The 22457-nt window shown below is 46.9% G+C and overlaps 1 protein-coding gene and 1 long non-coding RNA gene across 9 annotated transcripts in view; one reads left to right on the top strand and one right to left on the bottom strand.

The window, feature by feature from the left end:
* MAB21L3 (mab-21 like 3) overlaps positions 1 to 22457 on the bottom strand; it is a 261064-nt gene that overhangs the window by 86780 nt on the left and 151827 nt on the right. For all 7 annotated transcript variants that reach the window (XM_074370260.1, XM_074370258.1, XM_074370261.1 and 4 more), the window contains exon 9: positions 13148 to 13396. The gene's annotated coding sequence lies outside the window, so the exon portion shown is untranslated. The remainder of the gene's footprint in view (positions 1 to 13147; positions 13397 to 22457) is intronic.
* Positions 4043 to 21319, top strand: LOC123612563 (uncharacterized). Of its 2 annotated transcripts, none has more exons than XR_006719844.2 (5): positions 4043 to 4163; positions 7782 to 7911; positions 13403 to 13634; positions 17775 to 17859; positions 21064 to 21319. It is a non-coding gene; the product is annotated as an uncharacterized LOC123612563 (long non-coding RNA). The 2 variants fall into 2 exon arrangements; XR_006719843.2 differs by having other exon boundaries at positions 4069 to 4419.

Below are 22457 nucleotides of genomic sequence, written 5' to 3'. Positions count from 1 at the left end.
CTGTGTGATGCAAGGCATTTTACAGCCTTAGCTCGTGACTCAATAAGCCTTTGTGGGTTCACTGAGTTAACTCCTGGGAGTCCCAGCTAAGGGTGGCCAGACCTTCTCTACACAGCCCGTGTGCCATCCTGTGCACATGGGCTCTCTGCTTTGTGATGATCGGCAGCAGATGCTTCTCCAGTCCCACCATTGCACAGAGCATTTCCGGGATGTTTCTGTGCTCTCAGTGGACCCAGAGGGTAACAGAACCAAGTAAGTCTGTGCCCAGAGGTCATGTAACCCATTCAAAGTTAGACATAAATAATTTTGGATTATCTGTCCCCTGTCATTAACATATTTGTGCCCTTCCTACATGCAGGTGATGTAAGCCCTGTGTGATGGATGGAATATTCTAGAATTGCCAAATGTGCATTCAGTTTCTTTCTCGCAGTGCTTGGCCTCCAGCCTAGCTGTGCTTGGCAATCTTCCCATAAGGCTTCTCATTGTTGAATCAGGAACTGTAGAAATACTGATTTCAGAAGCAGTATGTTGAGGAAGAAAGAGTCTTGGATAAGGAGACTAATATTATAATTTTGCAATATCACTTGGTCCCAGGGATAGCAGAATCCTGCCACCCACTCCCCAACCTATGCCTGTGACAGACATTGCTAATCAATCATGCACTTTTGTCTAGAACCTAGATGTAGCCTTGGACTCCTCAAAATGGTGCCCCCAGGAAGCCTCCCCAGTTAACTGCACTTGGCTCTTGAAATGAAGTGTATCTGTCTTCACCAGCCTACTGGTTTAAGGTAGCAGTTCCAGAGTCAGACAAACCTGAGTTTAAATCCTGAGCAACACAGCCTCTCTAAGCCTCAATTTTCACCAGCAGAACATTCCTCAGAGAGCATGTGGGAAGTCAAATGGGGATAGTATGCCTTGAAAGCCCCATGAAAAACGCCAAGTCCAGTTACAGTGTCAAATCTAAAGAGTCACTTAGAATCTCTGGACTGCTCCCAGTTCCCTTTCATGAAAAATTAGAGGGAAAGACTAGGCCATCTCCAAAGTCCCTTCCAGCTCGTTTCATGGGACTGAGCTGTTTTCCTGCCACTCATTGATTCATTCAATGGCTTTTCCCCAAGTGCCACTTTGGGCCAGGCGGGCACTGTTCTAGGCTCTGGAATGAGGGCCCTGTCCTCTAGAGCTTCCATCCTAGCAGGGAGTAAACAGTAAACAAATTGTGTAATATCAGCAGGTAGAAGGACATGAAGAAAAACAAAAGACAGAACAAGAAACCAAAAACTGGCGAGGGAGTGCCCAGGGGCAGATTCCAGGGCTGCTGATTCTGAGGTGAGAAGTACTCTCAAGAAAGAGCCCAAAAGAATGTAATTTGGTGCAGCCACTATGGAGGACAGTATGGAGGTTCCTTAAAAAATTAAAAGTAGAGTTACTGTGTGATCCAGCAATCCCACTCCTGGGCATATATCTGGAGAAAACTAATTTGAAAAGACACATGGACCCAATGTTCATAGCAGCACTATTTACAATAGCTAAGACATAGAAGCAACCTAAATGTCCATCAACAGATGACTAGATAAAGAACACACACACACACACACACACACACACACACAGTGGAATACTACTCAGCCATAAAAAGGATAAAATGATGCCATTTACAGCAACATGGATGGACCTAGAGATGATCATACTAAGTAAAGTAAGTCAGACAGAGAAAGACAAATATCATGATATCACTTATATGTGGAATCTAAGAAAATGATACAAATTTTGTTTACAAACCAGAAATAGACTGAAGGACATAGAAAACAAACTCTCGTTACCAAAGGGGAAGTGGGGGGAGGGATAAATTAGGAGTTTGGGATTTGCAAATACACATTACTATGTATAAAATAGATAAACAACAAGGACCTACTGTAAAGCACAGGGAACTATATTCAATTTCTTATAATAAGCTATAATGGAAAAGAATCTGAAAATATACATGTAGGTGTATATACAATTGAATTGCTTTGCTGTACACCTGAAACTAATATTGTAAATCAACTGTACTTCAATAAAAAATAGAATTAAAAAAAGAGAGACAGAGGCTGGGGGTCAGTCCTTCGCCCTCTCAAAGCACATGGGAATTACAAGAAGATGGTGTGACTGCCAGCCCTCCTCCCACACCATCAGGGGGTTGCGGTCTCTCTTTTTCTGAGACAGACTTGGGTGGACCTGATCATGCAGAATTGGACCACAGACATATGTCCAGCCTTCTCTCTCCTTCTAGACTCTTCTTTGGGGGTGGGGTGGGGTGGTCTATCTGCATCCCCCAACCCCGTGCAGCTGGGGACTTCTGCTTGGTCACTGCTGCTCAGCATGTGAACAGAGGATGGCCCCTGGGCTGGGGAGGGGCAGAGGCTCTCTGTCCTCATTCCCATGTCCCTCCTCTCAGCCGGCCAGCATCCCACTGAGCCCTGGGCACCCCAGGGGCTGTCTTCTTCAGACACTATCCTCTGTGTCAGCAAGACGGTTTTCTCGCCCCTCACAACCCAGCCATAACCAGGATCTCAGTGTGCTCTTCTAAGCTACCGAAGGCTCAGCTGATGAGAGGAGAGCCCACAGGGAGCTGGGTGGAGCACAGGAGGGCCCTGCTGCAGAGAGCTGGCCACACTGTGCTGCACGCGTCAAGGGTGCCACCGTTTATAACACATCATAGATAAATGGTTTCCCTGGAGTTGGTTCCGTGGTGGCCCTGGGGTGCCTTGAAAAGTGGGAGAGTAAGAAGATGGGGGAGGCGAGGAAACATCTTCCTCTGATAATACAATTACCCAGATTTCTATGGCTGAAGAGAGCGTGTGTGTGTGTGTGTGTGTGTGCGCGCGCGCACGCGTGTGCTGAGTAGGGAGTTTGGGGTGAGGAAATACTCAGACCCTAAATCCATTTATATGAGAAATCTTTGCAGGGAAAGAACCCCCTCAGTCCTAATATCAAGGCTCACAGAAAGGAAGAGAGGATGAGAGCTGTGGTCCCAAGTAGGAGTCTCCAGGAACTGAGGCCCTCGCCTCAGGGCACTGCTGACCACTGGCTGACAAGGGAGACAGCAGAGCCTTCCCTGCCAGGCAGCTGTCACGAGCCTTCAGAGGGCCCGCTGCAGGTGCCTGCCAGGAGGGACTTCAGAACTGGGCAGGAGGGACAACAAGAGGGCCTTAAATATGGCTCCAGCATGAAAACCCACAGGTAACCACCAAAGTGAGGGAGAAAAAGAGGAGGCACCAGGCCCTCATCTGAACGGGCGAGGATGCTGAGAGGCTCAGAGAAGAACAAGATACAAACATGGAAGTGGATTTGACTGAGGAACCAAGAAGGGAGGGAAACTAGCATTCCTGGGTTCATGATAGGGCTCCGCACTTTATATTTACTGAGCATTTATCACATGCCAGGAGCTATTCTAAGCCAATCTGTTTGTTATCTCACTTAATTTCCACATCAGCTCAGTGAGGTTAATATCCCCATTTTACAGATTAGAAAATGAAGGCTCAGGTGGGTAAAGCAGCTTGCCCAGGGCCTCTCAGCTAATAAGTAGTGAGCTAGCGCTCAAGAAATATTAGATAATAGAATGGATACATGAATGCAAAACTAATCTCTTTTCCTCCTGAAATATTGTCACAGAGCACTGGATCCTTGGACGTGGTTTACCAGTAGTCCATCACAGTATTTGGCAAAATCTCTTGAAAATTCAGGCAGAAAAGGCAGAAAACTGAAGGGTGTGTGATGGTTGGTTGGTGGGATTTGTTAACAGATCAGTAAGCCCGTAAAAAAGCCTCCAGTGGCATTTTATATTCATGCCTCTGTTTTGTCAAATCTGTCTTTAATTTCTGACTTGGATAAATGCAGGCTCGTTGAATTTGAAGAGGACCCAAGCTGGGAGAGAGAATCGCGGTGTAGAATGACAGAATGAGATTCCCCAGTGATGGCTGGGACAATAAATAGACAGGGGGAACTTTAACAAGGACAAAGGGAAAGCCCTGCCCCTGTGACTGCAAAGCAACCACTGGGCAGACTCCGCAGAGGCTTAGATGAGGAAGATCTGAGGACGGAAGAGGACTCCAAGTTCAGTCCGAGTTGTCAGTGGAACATGGCCCCTTGAGACCCGCGTGCAGTCTGAGGTTCAGCTGACAGAGGTATAATAGCCAGACAAGGGGGTCCCATGGTATTTCTCACTAATCAGACCCCATCCGGAGCCAGTTGGTTTTAAGCCTATATTAAGACGGACACTGAGCATGCCCAGAGAAGGGCATTTAGTGAAATCTCTGCAATCAACTTGACATTCAGGATGTAAAGAGGTGCTAGGGATGTTTCCTGAGAAGACTGAAGTCTTAGGGGGTAACTGTCTACGGTCATCTGAAGCGCTTAGCCAAGGAGCACCAAAAAGCCAAAGTACGATCAGTGAGTAAAAATCCTGGGGTGGAAGCTTCAGAGTGTAGATGTTTACCAGGAAGATTTTGTCCTTGAAATACCTGGGTTACCTAATGTCTTTGTTTTAATTTCCTCCTCTGTAAAGTGTAACTAACAATAGTAAATCTTTCTGCTGGAATATTATGAAAAGAAATTGAAGTACGCATGTAAATTAAATAGCTCGGTGACTGACACACAGAAACCACTTAACGTGTTAGTATTTATTTTACTTTATAATGACTTACACTTAAAGCTAAGAGTGAAACAGATTGCTAGCAGAGACAGTGACTGAGCTTCCGCTCACAATTTCTAAGTGTCTACAGAAGTGATGTGGAAGGGATTCCATCACTGGGTTGGGGATGGGCGCGGATGGGTTCCTGTGTCTCTCTTCTTCCACTTTTACTTTAAGGAAACCCCTCACCTCACCCTCAGTCTCAGTTCATAGGATTTGGGTGAGTCTGATTACACCTTGAGACCCAGAGGTTGGCAGCAGACCCAACCCTGGCCAGTGTATCCCCTTCCCCGGTTGGGATGATTGGTTCCGGGACCTGCCTGTGACCCATGTCAGTCCAACAACAGTGTCAGAATGATGCTGAAGCTGCTATGACAAAGAGGGTTTCTTTCTCCCGAGGTTGCTAATCTTAATCTCTTAGTGCCACTATTGAGAAAGAAGTCAAGAGAGAGAAAAGTGAATTTGAGAGATGGAGGGAAACAAATGCCTCATGACACTCCTTGAACATCTAGACCCGGCTCTTCCTGAAATACTCCTGGACATTTCAGTCACCTGAGTCAACACATTCTTCCTTTCCTTTAAGTCAGTGTGAGTTGGTAGCTGTCTCTTGTGACCCAGAGATGAATGGCCAAGCCTCCATCCTACTCTCTTTGGGAAGAGAGTTATCTACAGGAAGCTAGGAAAAAAATTATAAATTCCTTTGGGCATTTCCAGTCAAAACAATATGACTTATATGGGAGAACCCGAGTGAGAACCACCCATCTGAGAGCCCAGTCAGCCCCCAGAACCGTGAGAGAGACGACTACTTAGAGGGGCTGCAGTAGGTTCCTGAAACACACACTGAACAATGGCGCCTCGAAGCCTCCAGCTCAGGGTGAACTCCCACTTTGTTTCCGGGCTCCTGGGAGGCACTAGCGGAGACACAGTGACTCTACATATGCAGCCTTTATAACCCCTGTGTCCACCTTCTTCCTGATCAGTGCTTAGGGTGACAGCCCTTCTCAAATTCCAAAGAGTTTCTTTCATTCTTCTCCCTCATCCAATTCACCTCTCTCTTATTCATCCAACCTGTGTGCACACACACTCAGTGCTGCGCGTAGTAATGAGGGGATCCTGTTCCAATGTCAGGTCACTCCGTTTCACCAGGGGGGCATTCAATCAGGGAGGCTCTTTTGTTCCTGGAGTAGCTGTTACTTGTAATGAAGTTACTGATTAGGTAATATCTGTAAAATTAAAAAGTATGTTTTTCATGGACTGAGCAATCCTGCAATAAGCATTTATTCTGCGGACACTCACGAAAGTTTGCTAAGATGTCTGCACAAGGATATGAATTGGAGCACTTTTGTAATGGGCGGGGGTCGGGGGGAGGAACAAATTGTCCATCCACAGGGACTGGTTGAGTAAATTATGGTACATCCAAATGATGGGATCGATGAAGTCAGACTGAAGAAAAGGGGAGAAATCTGTGTTGATCTGGAAAGAGCACTGGGATATCTTATGAAGTGGAAACAACACCCTTAGCACATTGCATAACTCTGGTGGGCACCGTCCACACTGTGTGCTCAGGGCTCCACAAAGCACAGAGGGCTTCGTATCCCACAGAGTTGTGTGTCCTCGGGCAATTTTGGTGTTAATAACATTTAAGCTCAAATGGATACGTAGGTATAAACATAATCTTTTTTCTCCTGGGAAAGAAACAAAGGAAACTCTTCAAAGTGGTGCCCTTGGGAGAGAAAGGGGGTGGGAGCTTTCACTTTTCATTTTGAACCCTTTGGTACATACATATTATCTAATCAAGTACTTGTCTTCATTCACATCTATGGATATTATCTGATGGTGGCTGGGAGGAGATTCTGGGCCAAATTTGTTTTATTGTTTTATCCTTCTCTGTATTTATTTTTCAAACTCTAATGTGTGGTGCTTATTTTTTTTAAGCCACTAACCTTTACCATACACCAAGCATAATTTTTGAAGATTATTCAAGTCATCCATTTTCCTCATGCAAAGTATCCATTTCTCTGTTGCAACGTTCCCTCCTATGAGATGCTTGTTTCCGCTTGTGAAAGCAGCTTTGAAATCTTTAGGCGAGCACATACTTTCATCCCCTGTGCAGTTGGTGGAGGGTGGGACTGGGGTGGCAGGTGGGTGATGGCTCCTGCAGAAAGCTGCCATCCCCTGCCCTCCCCCAGCCTTGGTCAGCCCCTGCCAGGTGGCCTGAGCCATCAGCCTGCAGGCTCCTCAGTGCCTCTTCCTGCATGCCAGCTCCCAGGGTTTGTTTAGAAGAGGGAGATGAGTCAGCAGATCTGCCCGAGGCGAGGCTGGCCTGGGGCCAGCACGATGCCCTGCCTGGCTTCAGCCACCCAACTCCAGCAATAACTAGCAAGATGGAGTCCCAGCCGCCTCTCGGGTTTGGGTAATGAGCTCATCTCCTTTGGCTGCCCTGGGGAGACAGATGCCCCGCCAAGGAGAGCTAGTCTGGAGGAGGGGCTGCCTCCTCACCAGCACCATGGGGAGTCGGGGTGAGGCCACAGGGTGAAGTCTGAGCACCCCCAACTCTCCCATCTGATACCATCTTCTAGGCAAGGGCAGCTCCTGATATGGCCCCTCTGCAATGTGGTGGGCAGGGACTTCTTCCTGCATATGTCTCAGCAATGCCTTCTGTTCCATTTCCTCTGCCTTTTCTCGGCTAGGGTCCACAACTCTCAAAAGCCAAGTGACTGGAGGAATTAAACAATAATTCAGGTAAATCAGTGAAGTGGGAGGCTTCCTCGCTGCCAGCCCTGCATCACTGTCTCTTTTTGGCATCTTTTCCCGATGGTCAGTCAGGCTGAAGGACTTCACCTCTCAAACCTTGTACACCTACTCCAGCCCCAATCACCTCTTCTAGCGAACTTCCTCTGCACCCAGGCTCTTCCATGAATCTTCCAATGAACCGGCTGGAATGATCACTCTTCATTCCGGTGGTCCTCTAAGCTCTGTTTGGCTTTGTGCCCCTGCTGACGGAGGACAGTGCTCTCTTATCCCAGTTTTCATGGTTTGACCTTCGGAGTAGCTAGAGGTTTGTTACTTTCCATGGTCTCACTCGCCTGGAATTTGAACTACTCCTTTTCAGAAGCAGAGAAGTGTTCTTCTCGTCCCTCAAGGAGAAAGACCCCAAGACTTCAGATACTGGGTGTCCCCTCGGTATGAAGAACAGCAAAGGTCAACAGCAGCTTCTGCCCGGGGACTGTCCACTTCAGAAGGTATGAGTCCCCTTGTCAAGAGAGCACAAATGCTGGTACCATCGGGTGTTCACGGGGGAGACAATGCTATTGACTGCTGTCTGTCAGGAACGATGCTAAATGACGAAAGAATTTTGATCTTATATAATCTTCCCAACAATGCTGAGTGGAAGCGTATTTGCCCTTCATAGTGGAGGGAACTGAAGTTCAGAAGGATCTGGTGATTTCCTCGGGTCACACTGCTTAAATAGAGCCCCCGTCGGTCTCCTGCTAACCCCTGACTGCCTCTTTCTGGGTAAATGAGGTAACACCACAGACTAAAGAAGTAAACAACTCCTTAATTAGCAGACTGAATGTTCAGATAGACCCAACTTGCCGCCCCCATGGATGCAAAGCGAGCATGACCCAGCTTCCCGGTTCACTCACAATGGGGGCCTTGTGCCAACACGGCAATGAGATGGCGAGTCTCTACCTGCAGCAAATACCATCCCTGCCCTGCCCTTGATTCCATGAAAGTTTACTAAGTTGGATAGAAAGAAAAACCAAAGAAAGCTGCAAAGCCCCTTTCCAAGGCTCCAAAATTCAGAGCCTTTAAGCCAAAGGCCCGGCTCACTTGGCTCTCAGTGTTGGCAGATGTAACTGGGAGAAGACCACTGTCCTTTGGGGCCACATGGGCCCTGGTCCCAGAGCCTCTCTCTACTCTTGGTAATATGGCTAAAGGCCTGCACAGGGGCCGCCGATCCCTGAAATGCCTTCCTGTGGGCAGTGACAGCAGCAGCTTTTAGAAAAGCACCTTGAAGGCCTGGGCTTGGGCCCCATGGTTTCCATGACGAGGCTAGAATGGAGTCTCCCGGGCCCCAGCTCTGGCCAAACCATTATCAAAGTCAATTTCCAAATAGAGTCAGCTCTCAATTATTCATAGACTAATGGTTCCACCTCTCATTCCTCCTCACTCCTTCTCTTCCTGCCCTCTGCCAGCTTCCTTTCGGCTCTCCTCGTTCCTGCACCCACCAGAGCGGGAACAGGCAGAGGACTGGAGGTCGGTCCGTGTTAGGCCTGTTAGCGACCACAGTGGAGGGTTTCTTTAAGGAGCAGGCTGGGTGGAATGTGGATTTCGAGCATTCTTGCTACTTTTGTTCCCATTTAGGGACAATAAACGACAGCCTTGATTTCTTTGAGCCCCTGTGCTAAGTCTTGCCAGGAGAAGAAACAGAAGAACTGAAATCCACACATCCAGAGCCAGGTCCCAGGCTGCAACCGGGAAGGCCTGCCCCGTGCTGCCCTGTCTTGCAGGCCTTGGGTACATGTGTGTATGCACCCAGAATTTTCAAAGGACTGTCTCTCGTGGAGGATGGGAGAAAAATGGGTTTTGAGATAAATGAAACACTCAGGGTTTTCCCTTCTTGAGTGGCTGGATTTTTATATTTCCACATCAAATCCATTAGCAAATAAAATATGAAAACTAATTGTAAAAATTCTCATTTACGTACTATAGCCGTCACCACCTCTTTCCTAGCAAACAAGAAGACTTCCAAGGCTGAGGGTGGGTTATATTCCCCCAGAACGACACCATAACTTCTCCTTAGGTTATTATTAATAATAAATCCTCACTTATATTGACGCATAAGTGCCTGCTGCTATGTTACTTGAAACATACAGAAATATCTTATTTAGTCTTTCCAACTCCATGAGGTGGGAACTACTATTATTCCTGTTCGCAGCAAATGAGACTTAGGGAGGTCAAGTCACCTGCTCCAGGTTGCTCAGCAATGAAGGGGCCAAACAGACCATCTCACTCAGTCCCCGGACCCCACAGCCTTTGACCCACCAAGCGTGCCACCTTTTCTACACTGTGGTCCACGGTACAGGATTTAGCCTCTTTTCTTGACCAAGATCACAACCATCACCACAACCTAAACCCCAGTTGTAATTGGGAGTCCCCAGCCCCTTTCCTGTCCTCTCCCTGTGGCTTCCTGACCCCCAAGTGTCTAGCCTGGGGGCGCCTCTGCTCTGCTAGACCCTCCATCCCATGGCCCAGTGAATGTCACGTGGTTCTTATATTTGTTCTTTCAAAATTGCTACGTCTCACTGTCATTCAGCTTTTCCTGTGCGTATGTCATCTCCCTAGAGTAAGAGTCTCACGGGAAGGGACGGGGTCACGGGTCATGCATATTGTAATTTGTCACTGTTCCTGGCATGATACTCGGCACAGAGGAAGCCCATAACACTCATTTTCTGATTACTTAATGGACTGACTCAAAGGTGGGAACTTCTAGTGTATCTCTCATGGTACTTAACATAGCACAAGGCATACAGCAGATGCTCAATACAATTTTTGTTGACTGTTTGAGTGTCAGACTACCCAGAAAAAAGAAAGAGTGAATCCAATAGTTACTGAGCATCTACCATGTGGTTTACGTGTATTATCTCATTTAAACTTCACGCTAATTATGTGAAGTAAATACCGTCCCTACTTTTCATAAAGCCCCAAATCCACATCTGGTGAAGGGTGATATCAGGGTTCACGAGCAGAGACCGGGCAGCAGGGCGAGGAGACCTTGGGGACCTGAGGAGGTTGGTCTGGGACAATCAAGGATCACTCTTTGGGACACCCAGCAGTTAGTCATATGGTGGGCAAAAAGGGCCCGGGGTCAGCCAGGCCAGGTCCTAGGAACAGCTTGAAGGTCTGGACTGGGTGTCTCAGCCAGCAGCCCCCAGGAGCTGCCCATGGGGAGTTTCTGTCCCCTGACCTTGGACCTAGTTCTGACGCCAGGCTTCGCTCATGGCCAGCCTTTGTCTTTGAGCAAATGACAGAAACAACTCCAGCCCATTATTTTCCAATTGTTCCTGGACCCGAGCTAGTTCCAGTTGGATAAATCTGTATCAGAACTGAGAGGAGGCTCCCTAGGAATCTGTGGGAATGTGGGGGAGCAGACAAGATAAGAGACAGCAGGATTAAAAGATTTAACAAAGAAAACATTCGCTGCCACGGGAAAATGCCCAGCAGGCTGGTTCTGAAGCATTTGTGGAGTGGGGTTTAAATAGTCCGAGAGCAAGAGAGTTTGTATTTACCTCATCTTCTACAAGCGTTTCAAGTATGCAAGTCTTGCGGGAAATGGGGACCACAAGGGTTCTGGGAACCAGGGTTCCCAGTTCATCCTGCCAGGTCCCTGCTGGCAGATTCAGTACATGCCCGCTTCCATCTCAAGTACTGAAATGTCCATTTCAAGTCTTAACAGGAAGGTTGATTGACAGGTGAGATAGACAGACAGAGGGGAGGAGAGCCAAAGACAGTGCCTTATCCCTCGCTGCACCCCTCCCTCCGAATCCCCGCAGGGTGCACGCCCTTGCACAAAAGCTGCTCTATTCCGCTGAGAGGAGACTGAGCTGTCTTTGCCTGAGCTGCGAGAGGGGCCCCTAGACAGGGCTCTGCAGGTCCCTTCCTGTGCCATTTTCAGGAGTCTGGCCTTGACATCTCTACTTGTTCACCGGTGCCTGCATAGAGTAGGTGTTCCATGAATATTTGTCGAATAAATTAGTTAACAGCACTTCAGATATGTCCGTTAACCCATCCCTCTCTGCAGCGCTGTGGCTGGTCCAGGGAGATCTGGTAGGCAAGGTGGAGGATGGGGGAGAGGGGCAGGCAAGGGTCCACTAGACAGGTGTGACGCTCCTAGGTTCTCAGAGCGAGGGCAGGGATTGGCTCTCGCAGACGTCCTTCCTTATAGATGCAGAAACAAGACCCAGGAGGTGAGGGGACCACACACTCAGATCCAGCCTCCACATGCCCCATCCCTCCCCTGCTTAAGCCTCTTTAGCCCCTTTAATTGCTCCCTGTAGAGTATTGAGTCCTACCTCCTTTGCCTGGTACCCAAGGTCCCTCCAGACCCTCCCCTCACTTAACTCTCCAATCTCAATTCTCCTCACACCCTGCACTTCTTTTAGTAATTCTAGTACTTTGAGGTTCCTCTACCTCCATGGCCCTTCTCTTTCTCCCCTCTTCATTTGAGAAACTTCTCAGTTTGGATTCTACTGTCATCACCTCCTCTGAGAAGTCTTCCGGGAATGCCTCTAGGCAGGCTTAGAGGTGCCTTGTCCTTGAGTCTCACAGCGCCCTGTGCTTTTCTTTGTACTTAGCACCTGCAACGGTGCCTACCTGGCTTCCTCCTTCTTCTTCCTGGGAGATCTTTGAGAGAAAGGGTCTTATCTTTCACCCCCAGTGCTGCTTGCCTGCCACAGAGCAAGGGCTCAGGGAATGTTGACTGACAATAGCTACTAGTTATACAAAACAAGCACTTTTAAAAACCTCTTTCCTTATCTTAAGTCATCAAATCCTTACAACAACAACCCTACAGAAGTAGATTATTGTGATTTTTTTTTATTTTAAAAGCATGTTATTACAATAATGATGGCCATCTCATTTGATAGGAGGGGAAAGGAAAGTACAGGCTTGGGAGGGCCCTGCCTGCCAGAGCCTCTTCCCTCTGCCACTCTCGTGCCAAGCTCATCTTTGCCTTCTCAGAAGTGTTCCCCCTCCTCACAGCCTTTTCCAATTACAACTCTCTCTCCAGTCTCAGTCACATTTTCCATGACACTTTCTATGCCCTCTGGCCCGACAGCCGCTCCTGACCACCCCCTCCCTCCCCACTACAGCATCAACACCAGTGTCTGACACATTGTGATTTCTCCCTAATTTGTGTCCTAACTTCGCCATCTTCCCAACATAAAGGATGCTATGTGCTCCTTCAGGCCAGGGTCTGCGTCTTCTGTTCTTTTTGTCTTCCCTCCCTAGTGCCCAGAAGACTATTAGGGGCATGAAAAGTGCTCAGTAAATTCTTACTGATACTTCATAAGTCAGACAGAGAAAGACAAATATCATACAATATCTCTTTTATGTGGAATCTTAAAAAATGATGCAAATGAACTTATTTACAAAACAGACTCACAGACATAGAAAACAAATTTGTGGTTACCAAAGGGGGAAGGGGAGGAGGGATAAATTAGGAGTTTGGAATTAGCAGATACAAACTACTATGTATAAAATAGATACACAACAAAGACCTACTGTACAGCACAGGGAACTATATTCAATAGCTTGTAATAACCTATAATGAAAAAGAATATGAAAAGGAACATATACATATATATATATATACACACACACACACACATATATATATATAAAACTGAATCACTATGCTGTACACCAGAAACTAATACAACATTGTAAATCAAATATAGTTCAATAAATACTTACCGATACTTTGAACAAAACGCCTAGAAGTTCTGTGCATCTCGGCAGATGAATGTTGCTATTTGCCGTCATCCTAATGGTCTGTAGCTCTTTTGCTAGACGTCTGTGTTCTCATCTCGGAGTTTACAGACGGCAGACCAAGTCTGGGGACATTTGGATATAATGTGAGGTTCTTTGTCCCATCGCCTGCAGGTCTCTGAGTCACTGAACTCTTCTTTTTCTCACTCTTCCTTTGATTTCCTTTCCCAACCCCTGGAGGGAGAAGACGAGTTGGTTTAATATAAAACATTATCAAAGTTGAGCTGCACTAGAAAGAAGCACATGAAATAGAAGAAAGTGCCCAGGAAAGAGGCTTGTGGACCAGCTGGGGAATGGGATCGTGTGTGCCACCCCTGCCTTTCTGAGAACCTTCTCATAATGGCCCAGCGACCCAGCAGACTCTCATCCCAGCCTGTTTGGATGAGCCCACTGGAAGACCAGAGAATTGGAGGTGAGAGACCGCTTACTATGTATGTGACTGGAGCCAGTCAACCTGTCTCCGGATTTCAGAATTCTTACATGAAAAATGAAGTAATAATGTCTAGCCTACCTACTTCATAGGGGGCTATTGTATGGATTAAGTGGGAAAAGTATGTGAGAGTACTCTGTGCACAAAAAGTCATTAAAATCATTCATTTGATGAGTATTAATTGAGCACCTACTAGGCACCAGACCCTGAGCTTAGCCAATGAGGATACTACAGACAGCATCATACCAACGCATGTTCTTCCTGCCCTCCTGCAGCCCACAGTCCCGTGGGGAAATGGCTTTCCTCAGGTGTTCACAATGTTGGAGAATGACTCAATTAGATTTTAGGAAAGGAACGCTGTTCCGCGAGAGCAAAGTGGCAAAGAAAGAGATCACGTGACACACCTTGTTGCTGCTGTTGTAACCTAGGCAGTGGCTCTCAAGTTTCGAACTGGGAGAGTCACCAGGGACGCTTGCTTAGCATGTCGATCCCACCCTGCCATCATCCCCAGGAAGACTGATTTAATAGGTCTAGAATCTTCTCCCCATATTTATATTTTTATCTCACTCTTCCATCTCAGTCCTCTAAGTGATTCTCACGCAAATGACCCTTAGTCCAATTTTAAGCAGGAGTGATTCTTAGGAGATAATTTAGGAGATCTCCAAGATAATTGTGTGTTCCTAAGCTGATTTCACTCTCAGCTGTTTCCGAAGCTTGTCTGGGGAGACAACAGATTTTCCTCTTCGCTTAAGCTAGTTTGAGTTGGGTTTCTGTCACTTAAAAATGCCACCTCCTGACTAACTGAGGTCCCTTCTGATCTCTGCAGGCTCCTCGCATGATCTCTGCTGGCTGTATGCCAAATACACAATCCACGGGGCCAAGTCATGACTTATGGTCGGAAACAACATGTAGGGTCACTACCCATTCTCAGTCCCACACCCACACCCCCTTCACAGCTCCTCCTGTTCATCTACAGGCTCTTTGTGAGCCTCTGGGATACATACACACGCACAAAACGTGAACATCGGTGACCAATCCCAAAATACTCATTTCGGACCAAACAAGACTGCTACTCATGCCGAGGACTAAACACAAATGATTTTGGTGGGATGATTACTCCATATCACCAAACCACACGCGACGGGGGTGGGGTGTTTGGATTCTGGAGTCAGACTATCTGGATTTGAATCCTGGCTCTGCTACTCCCTTCTGCTGGCTCCCTGATGGTAGATGAAGTCACTTCACTTTCCTGAGGCTTGGTTTTTTTCATCTATAAAATGAGTATAATGAACAAGTCTTACAAGTTTGCTGTGAGGATTCAGTGCACTGTTATATGTAAAGAACTTAGAGCCGTGCCTGGTACACAATTAGGGCTCTATAAGTATTAGCTAATATGATGTGGATTTAAACAGGCTTGCAGTGACAGCACGACGTAGCATTTCCCCAGCCTAATGACCTCTTCCCCACATTAGAAAATCTTGCTTGTAATTGCACTTCCCTTTCCCCTGCTAAAGAATTCTGTTTTCTATCTAGATCTACAATCTACCTCCTGTCTCCTAGAACTTAGGGCTTCCCAACTCCCCCACTTTCTGCCGACTCAGTGCCCTCTCCTCTTCAAGAACCCCCGAGTCTCTGGGATGCCCCCTCCTGTAACCTCAAGGCTGTACTCTGAGCCTGTCTCACTGTGTATGTCACCTCCTGGGTCACAGAGAAGCTCCACGTACACTGGTGCCCCTGTGCTGAGCACACACTGTGCAGACCCCTGCAGCTGTACGCCAAGCACTAGCTAGCCGATGGCAGAACTCACTGAACTCATACTCAAGCCCCTGAACCTTGGTTCCCTCACTCGCACATTGAGGATAATGATACCTACTTAACTGGATTGTTGTAAAAATGGAAGGTAAGGATACGTGCAAACCCCACGTTAATTCTCAGTAGCATTTACTGTTGTAATTATTTTTATTTTCTACATCTGTAGAGAAAATAAACCAAAAAGAATGGTTTGGAAAGATGAAGGCTAGACTTCAGTGCCTGCCCTGGTTCAAAGAACCCTTTTACCAGTCGCTACCATCACTGCCATTTTGCTCTGTAACCTTCTCTCTCTCTCTCGTAAAATACACATAAGATTAAAACGACCATCTTCACCACTTTAAAGTGCACAGTTCAGTTCTGTTAAGTGCATTCACATTGTTGTGCAACCAATCTCCAGAACTTGTCATCTTGCAAAACTAAAACTCTGTACCATTTAAACAACAACTCTGCATTCACCTCCTCCCCCAGCCCCTGGCAGCCACCATTCTACTCTCTGTCCCTATGAATGTGACGACTCGGTGGCCCTCATAAAGGAAAATCACACAATATTTGCCTTTCTGTGGCTAGCTCCTTCACTTAGCAAAATGTCCTCGCCTTTCATCTGTGTTGTAGCATGTATCAGAATTTCCTTTCTTTTTAAGATTGAATGATATTCCATCATATGACTAGACCACATTTTGTTTATCCATTTATCTGTCAATGGACACTTGGTTTGCTTCCATCTTTTGGCTATTGTGATTAATGTTGACTCAAATATGAGTGGACAAATATCTCATCAAGACGCTAATTTCATCTGACATAAATCTTAGCAATGTTCTCCTAGGGCCGTCTACCCAGGTAATAGAAATAAAAGCAAAAATAAACAAATGGGACCTAATTAAACTTACAAGCTTTTGTACAGCAAAGGAAACCACAAGCAAAACAGACAACCTATGAAATGGGAGAAAATATTTGCAAATGGTGAGAATGACAAGGGCTTAATTTCCAGAATATATAAATAGCTCATACAACTTAATAAGAAAAAACAACCAACCCAATCCAAAAATTGGCAGAAAACCTAAACAAGCAATTCTCTGATGAAGACATATAAATGGCCAATAGGCACATGAAAAAATGCTCAATATCACTCATTATCAAAGAAATGCAAATCAAAACTATAATGAGGTATCACTTCACACCAGTCAGAATGGGCATCATGAAAAGATCCACAAACAATAAATACTAGGGAGGGTGTGGAGAAAACGGAACCCTGCTACACTGTTGGGAATATAGTTTGGTGCAGCCATTATGGAAAACAGTATGGAGATTCCTCAAAAAGCTAAAAATAGACTTACTCTATGACCCAGCAATCCCACTCCTGGGCATATATCTGGAGGAAACCTTAATTCAAAAAGACACCTGCACCCCAGTGTTCACAGCAGCACTATTTACAACAGCCAAGACATGGAAGCAACCTAAATGTCCATCGACAGACGACTGGATTAAGAAGTAGTGGTATATTTATACAATAGAATACTACTTGGCCATAAAAAAGAATAAAATAATACCATTTGCAGCAACATGGATGGACTTGGAGATCGTTATTCTAAGTGAAGTAAGCCAGGAAAAGAAAGAAAAATACCACATGAGATCACTTATATGTGGAATCTTAAAAAAACGATGCAAATGAACTTATTTACAAACCAGAAACAGACTCACAGACATAGAAAACATCATTACCAGGGGGGAAAGGGGGTGGAAAGGGACAAATCGGGAGTTTGAGATTTGCAGATACTAACTACTACACATAAAACAGATAAACAAGTTTATCCCATATAGCACAGGGAACTATATGCAGTATCTTGTAGTAACTTACGGTTAAAAAGAATATGAAAATGAAAAAAAAGACTCTAATTTCAATTCTTTGGGGGATATACCCAGAAGTGGAATCACTGGGTCATACGGTAGTTCTATTTTCAGTATTTTGAGGAACTGTTATACTGTTTTCCCCAGTAGCTGGACCATTTTACATTTTCCCCAACAAGGTACAGGGGTTGCCACATCCTTGTCAACGCCTGTTGTTTTCTGCTTTCGTAAGTACTAGCCCTGTAGTGGGTGTGAGGCTTCCCATTACTCTCCTTAAACCCTGGCTTTCGGGGTTGGGGTGAGTGGGTATTCTCTGACCAAGGACAAGCTTCAGAAGCCAATTTCCAAATACTGATCCAGGAAAGTGGGCAGAGTCTTGACAGAGGGAACCCAGGCCCCACTCCTGGGCCCTTAATTCGTTTACTCTTCAGAATTACCCTAAACAGTAGTTATTTTATTTCACAGGTGAGAAAACAGATGGGAAAGGTGAAGCAGCTGGTCCAAGGGCACACAGCTGAAAAACTGGAGTTCAAACTGGGCCCCACAGCAGGTAGGTGTGTAAGAATTGTCAAGTGTCAACATCCGCCCAGTGCTCCCAGAGTCCAAGGTAGACGGCCCCCTCTCTGATTCTCTAGAAACAATACAATCCCCGGGGCTCTGCCCAGCTGCCCCTCCCCCAGCCGTTCTGGGGCCTGCCAGGCTGGATGAATGGGAAACAAAGCAGATGGTACTCCCCGCTGCACCTGTTGTGGCATTGGCTGCTCTTTATGACTGCAAGAAAATGTGCAGTCCGAGGGAGGATTTCCAAGAGTTTCCTTCAATTCTGAAACTCAAAGTGAGGGTGGGGCGGGTATCAGCCAGCTGCGGTCCCTCGGAGGACATACTTGCGGAGGGGACTGTTAAAATAGGAGGCCTTGCGCTTGGCTTTGTCTGTGCAAACAGCAGCAGTTTAAAGACCTTTCCCCCTGCAGGGGCTAGAGGGGGGGGTCACCCAGATACAGGGTGCTCGGTACAAAGGGACAAAGTGGGAGGTCAGGCAGGGTAGGCTGCCCCGGATCCCAGCTGGACAGAACTTGTCCCACCTGACCCAGCCTTGCAGAGTCAGCCAGCCTGCTCTATCTGAAAGTCTTTGTCCCAGACACAGATATCTTAACTGCACCCTGAGGGATTACTGGTCAACCAAAGCGCAGTCCTAGCAGAAATGGTGGGAACCTTTCAAAGGTGCACACACATGTCCTCTGATGTTTGCCTCGCAGCCACAGGTTAGTGATACCTGACCAGCCCCATGCCCATTATGGTCTCGACTAATTTCAGAAGTGACATACTGTGACTTGGTCACAAAGGGGCCAGAGGTCAGCCCAGTGAGAGCTGTGCCCTTGAAGAAGACTGGGAGGGAGGCCGAGAGGTGCTCGCAAGCGCAGCTCTCAGTGGCATCCTGGGGCGGGAAGGAAACAGTAAGGGAGAGGACTGGGGCTTCGACTGGAAGGAAGCCCACCAGAGGTCTCAGAGCCAAAGGAACCTTTCTTGGTCTGGTCCACAGCTGATTTGGCTTGGACAAAAATTATGCAGATATCACAACCCCTGAGATAGAAAATGAGATGAGGGAAGTGCAGAGCTCTGTGGAGGATGTGGAATCCCTTGTCTCGAGCTTCTGCAGGAGAGAAATGACACAGCAGAATCCATGGCTGGTTACACACATGTTAAAGGTGTGAAGACGGGACTGGGCATAGTTTCGATTTATCAGTAAAATATCTATTAAAATCTACTTGGGGAAGAGCATAGCGCTCAGTGGTAGAGCATGTGCCTAGCATGCACAAGGTCCTGGGTTCAATTCCCAGGACCTCCATTAAAAAGAAACAAACCTAAGTACCCCCCAACAAAAAAGAAAAAAAAAACTTTAATCCCCACCTCCCCCCCGCAAAATCTACTTTGTGTAAGGCTAATGGAATTTTTAACATGAGTGCAACCTTCAAGATGCATGCTTTAAAAAGTTCACATCATCACATTCAGAGGCAGTATGTGTATATTTGTATGGTTGAAAGCTCAGACGCTGGCCTCAGAGAGCCTGGGTTCAAGTCCGACTTCTCACGTACACTGCAGGCGTGTGCGTGGCTGACCTCCTATAGTTCTCAGTTTTAATCTGTAAAAAGGGTAGAGTGGTCCTCATTGTAAAGCACTGGACATGCTGGTACATTGCACACTGCTTGGCCCAGAGGGAACCCTCAGTAAAAGTTGGCAATTATTACTGAATTTCATACCAAGGCTGATTAAACAAAAGGTACAGTGGCACCTACTGGGCGCAAGGCACTGGGCCAAATTACATATATGAATTCATAATACTTAATCCTTATGACTATTACCCAGACAGCTATCATCCCCATTTTACAAGCGAGGAAGGGAGGAAGCGGCATCCAGGTGGAGGGACAGGGGCTGCTGGAAAGTGGTGATGCGCACACATCCCTTTGAACGGGCTTCGAGTCTGTCCTTGCTCCAGGAAGTACAGCAAGACCCATCACTGAGAATTCATCATTCCCAGGCTGGTTCAATGGGATGGAGTTGGGTCTCTTTCTTACTTCCAGTGGCTTCCTCCATCTTGTTAACAGAAGTGCACTGAGATGCCCAAATCTCCCTAGACACGCTTTTTGCTGCATGGACAGTGGTTCCCAAGAGTGCCCAGCAGCCCTGGGAGTTCTGTGGGCGGCAGCTGACACCAGGGATGAAGGTGATGGGAAGGAGGCTGAGGCAGGGGTGCGGAGTAAGAACAACCACTTCACTGCAGGATTAGCTTTGGAAAAGGGAAGCCAGATGGATCAAAGGAAGAAAGAAAAGGGCACCTGCATCCAGCTCTCAAGACAACCTCAACACGCTCAGGTGTCTTCACTTTCAGCTCCGGTTTAGACCTAGTGATGCAATAGGACCTTAGTCCTATTGACTTAGGGGCCCCCTGGTCCAGACACACTCAGAAAAGGCAGGTAATGTGCCCAGAGTGACACAGCTAGCTGGTGACAAAGTCCAGACTACAACCTTGGTTCCGCCATTCCTAGTGCAAGTGTTGTTTCCATCTCCTCATATGGCTTCCAGATTGCTCATTTTCCAGACCCCTCCTGGATGACTTTGTCCCTGGCCCCAGAGCAGCAGGCCATTTGGACGCCAGGCAGCCGGCACTTCAGGGAGCAGCAGGAAAGGGTGCCTCACCTGGGGGGGCTGGGGAATGGGCCCGCCCTGCAGGCTCATTTCCTTCAGTGCAATGGGACCACCGGAATCAGGACATTAACATATGGAGTGTGCCTCAGTGCTGTCCAAACCAGCCCTGAATACTAACCAGGGCGCTTAGATGGAGCTAAAAATAACTGGCTAATCACCACCAGGAAGAATTAACAAGGACTCAGAAGAAAGGAAAATGTCTTAATATTCCATCTCTCTACAGCTGGGCTCCAGCTGGGGCCAGCCTCCTCCTGGCTGCCACGGGGCAGGTAATTAGGCAGCTCGGAAGCTCCAACACTTAGGGGCTCTGGGAGGGGGCCTGCCTCAGACCGCAGGAGGGTAAACGGAGCAGGGTTATTCAGGGTGGGCTAAGTCTGAAAACAGTGAACACAGAAAAAATGCGATGCGACAGGAGGCAGGTTTTGAAGAACAAAACAGTTGATGCATTTTACACCCCTTCTCCTTTGAGAAAGTAAAATCATTCATAAAAGGAAACAGCATTTTTTTCTGCTCAGCAAATCCTGACAGCCTTCCTTTTCCTAACACATAGGTGCCTAGTTCTGAAAGCATCATTGGAGTCCATGCCCTGGGGACAATATTGAAATGAGATCTCCCTGGCAATTACCCTCTTTGGATGAGGACCAAAGTGGACCCACGACAAAATGAACTCTGGGATGGAGCAGAGTATGTGAATAAAACCGTGAGAGGCATGACTGGAGTGATTCCTTCATACAACCTGAAGGGAACAATTACTGCAACTTGAACTTGGAAGAGGTCAGTTCAAGAGAAATAAAAAAATGAAATAGCATTTTATAGAGAGCAGAGTAATATTCAAAGAGCTTACTTTCTCCAAAAGGTATAATGGGTTTAAATAAATAAACAGAAATTCGTTTAAAAGATTCATGAATGACAGGTACACTATTAAAAGCAGCGGCCAGTGAGGAGCTGTTTGGGAGCACATCAGAACTGTCTGATTCAAGGTCACGGCCCACGTCCTCACTGATGGTCCCCCAGCCTGTGCGCTCTGCAAGGGTAGGTGCTATCCTTGAAGGGTGTAAGAATAAGAGGAAGAGTGACGTAAGGAAAGAATGTGGCCTTTGGATGCAGAAGGTGAGTTCAAATCCCACTTCACCAATTTTTAGCCGATTGTAGCTTAGCTAGACTTAGCAAGGGTTAGCTTGGCTCTCTGGGTCTCTCTCTTCTCTCCTGCAGAGAAGGATGATGCGAATATCACTTTCTCTGTAGGGAGAATTAAACCACCGAACACAAGTGAAAATATTTCATTCATTTTAACGGGTGGTACAAATATTAATGGCTTATGCAACGGAAAGAGACCGACCTGAACCAACCAGCAATCTTTCTGACGCACAGAATTAGATGAAGAAGCTTTTAACTGCTCAGCACTCGCACCCATTCCTTATCGCAGCCCTCCTTGGTTAGGTGGGTCTCGGCATCCGACTTTTTTCTGCGGTTTGTTCTGACCCTGGGGCCCATCGCCGCCGCGGCCCGGGAAGGGCGCTGCTGCTGAGCTGCAAGGGGGCAGAGTTCTAGAAGTCATCTTGCCTCTGTGTTGTTTTCCCACAGCCAGAGAGGCTCCATCATGCTGCCTGAGTCACACTGTCATCCCCAGGGAGGAGAGAGTGGCCGTGACTGGGACAGAGTTTTCCGAGGATCCTGCCTGGGGCACTGGGAAAGGCAGATGCAGATCTGGAATTTTTTAAATTCCGCTAGTCTGAAATTGCTCCTGCTCCAAACCAATAGATGTTTTTGGAGGAGTTATTTATCTGACATTATTCAAAACTCCTCAACAGCATGATGACATTGAAAGAGTAAAGGGCAGATGTCAGAAAATTAAAAAGGCCGCTGAGTCACCTACTAGGGGCATGACATTATCAAATGATTGAAGGATTCTGAGCTTCGTCTGATGAAGAGCGGTAACCAGCT

The sequence above is a fragment of the Camelus bactrianus genome, chromosome 9 (assembly GCF_048773025.1).
Source record: "Camelus bactrianus isolate YW-2024 breed Bactrian camel chromosome 9, ASM4877302v1, whole genome shotgun sequence".
Taxonomy (NCBI): domain Eukaryota; kingdom Metazoa; phylum Chordata; class Mammalia; order Artiodactyla; family Camelidae; genus Camelus; species Camelus bactrianus.
Note: the sequence above shows the minus strand (reverse complement) of the source record. Positions and strands in the feature narration are given on the sequence as shown.